This window comes from Sinocyclocheilus anshuiensis, unplaced genomic scaffold, assembly GCF_001515605.1.
Source record: "Sinocyclocheilus anshuiensis isolate Anshui unplaced genomic scaffold, SAMN03320099.WGS_v1.1 scaffold1543, whole genome shotgun sequence".
Classification (NCBI taxonomy): Eukaryota; Metazoa; Chordata; class Actinopteri; order Cypriniformes; family Cyprinidae; genus Sinocyclocheilus; species Sinocyclocheilus anshuiensis.
The window spans coordinates 864,049-866,812 of record NW_015551074.1 but is presented as its reverse complement, the minus strand read 5'-3'; positions in this window follow the sequence as shown (position 1 = coordinate 866,812).

Here is a 2,764-nt window from a genome sequence, read left to right as displayed (position 1 = left end):
ACACACACACTCTCACACACACACACACACACAGTGTGGGTTGTGGGGTTTTATATCCAACCGTATGCCAAAGTAACTTGCGTGTCTTTTTTTAAAACAAGAAAATCACATGTTATTCGTTTTTCACAATATTTTTTGTGTGATTCACACCGGTTGGAGAAAAAAAAATCACACACAGGGGCACATACTTTCCCAGAAAACTTGCCCCGTCACGTCACTGATGCACACGGCGATACCCAACACTGTTATTTCAGTAGCTTCAACTTTTCTCAGGAATAGTAATATTATCATTTAAAAGCCAAATGTGAAAACAGCCGAGGAGACGCAGCAGCCTCGATTGTCTCTGTGATGTGGCGCAACTGAAGTGCAAAGCAGCGCTTTTGTTTAAGGTATGGTTACACTGTGTTTAAGGTATAGTAACAAAAGCTTCAAGTTTTGTTACTTTGGTCTAAGCATGTGTCTATAGTGTTCAAGCAACGGGCAAAAACTGTAAACGGCGTGCCATGATAATTAAGTCGGGCCCTCGTGTGCAGGAATGCGAGTGAGTGTGTGAACGCGCTCCAAACTCAGCGTGGCGGTCAATTTTTCAGCCCACTGCTGTGTGCTTAGCGTCACAGCTAATCTGAGAGAGAGAGAGCGAGCTGGTCTGAGCTGAGGTTGTGCTATGTTTAGTTGTGGACGCTACTGGTGGTTTGGGCTTTACTGTGCTGGATCCTTCTCGCAGCCGCTGGCCCACAGCATGTGTATATGACCTGCTAGCATTCCCTCGCTGACTGGGAAGGGCACCGCAACACACTAAAACACCAGACGATTACAGTATTAGGGTCTGGACATAGTCTGTCTGGACTGAGATTATCCGTGGGTTAGCTGCGGGCAGACTGTATGCGTTTCACTACAGGAGTTCATGAGTGAGTTGGTGATTTGTGGTGTTGATACCAAGTGTTTGCTTGTGGGTTAGGGGTCTTTATAGTTTTGCACAACCAGAATTTTGATCTGCATAAAGTCTGGTTCAGGTTGCAGTTCGTCCTGCCTATGAAGCATGCAATTGGGAAGAGTTTGCTTTGTTTATAGGGGTGCAAGTTGGGTCTGATAGGGTCAAAAATAATGGCACATGCCAATAATGAAATGCAATTTGATAACATTATTTAACTGCGTTAGTTAACATGACCTAACAATGAGAAACTCTTCTAAAGCATTTATTTATCTTGGTTTTGTGTTTTTTCTAATCCATTATTAAAACCAAAAGTCATATCTGTTAATATTATTTAATGGACCTGAGCTAACATGAACTAACAATGAATATATGTGTTCCTATTAATGGGATAGTTCACCTAAAAATTAAAATGGTCATCATTTACTCACCCTCAGGTTGTTCCAGACCTGTATGAGTTTCTTTCTTCTGTTAAACACAGAAGAAGGTATTTTGAAGAATGTTGAGAGCCAAACAGTTGATGGTAGCCATTGACTTCCATAGTATGAAAAGAAATACTATGGAAGTCAATGGCTACCATCAACAATTTGGTTATCCACATTCTTCAAAATATGAGTAAATGATGAGAGAATTTTCATTTTTGGGTGAACTAACGTTAACAAAGATTAATAATGCATTAACTAACGGGACCTTATTGTAAAGTGGTATCAATGCAACGAATCATGTCACATATAAGGGTCACACAGATGAATCTCAGCAAACATAGAACGTTCCCCTAAAGTTTGTGCATGGTTTGCGTTTGGTTTTGGGGTTTTTTGGGAACCAATTTCTAATGTTCTAGAAACGTTCTCTGAAGGCTCTATTGTTTGTAACCATAAACGAACATTGCAAGGAGGCAACCTAAAAAGATCATATATAGAATATTCTCTAAATATTATTATAATCATAATCTAACCTTCCTAGAATATGCATGGGAGGTTTTTCGTGACATCCTAATGAGAACTATACAGAACGTGCTCTTAATGCAATTCTTATTGTTCTATGCACATGCTCTCAAGGTTCTATAGTTTATGATAATGAGAACTCATAGAACATGCTCTATATTGGTTAATCGACATAACTCTCTCAGAACGTTCTGTGAAGCCTGGATTCTGCCAGTCACTGCTGAACGGATCAGAAGAAAACAATGCAGAAGAAAAGACCTGTTACTATTTCATCGTGACTTTAAAAAGTTATTTTTGCAATACAATTTTTTGACACTAGAGATGCCAAAATTGGCAAGACCATGCAGAGGTGAGCAGACAGGCTCTTCACAATAAATAAAAGCTAAATGTCAATATTATTTTGCAATTTAAAGGTATAGTTCACCCAAAACTGAAAATTCCCATCCTCATGTTGTTCCGAACCTGAATGAGTTTCTTTCATATTTTGAAGATTGCTGAGAAACAAACAGTTGCCGGTAGCCATTGTGTTCTACAGCATGGAAAAAATACTATGGAAGTCAATGGCTACAAGCAAATATCCTTCAGAATATCTTCTTTTGTGTTCAACAGAAGAAAGAAACTCATACAGGTTTGGAACAACTAAAGGGTGAGTAAATGATGACAGAATTTCATTTTCACAGTAATTTCAGATCTAAAGGGAATCATTCACACGAAAACTAGTTATATAATAAGTGACGAGACAAATGGCATTTGACATTGACTTCAAACCTGGTAAAACTTGTTATCTAGAGGCAAATCTGGGTTTTCAAAAGTGCAAATGAATTATGAAAACTTGCAATCAATAATAAAATTAAATCATCACTACTACACTCTAAAAAATGCTGGGTTA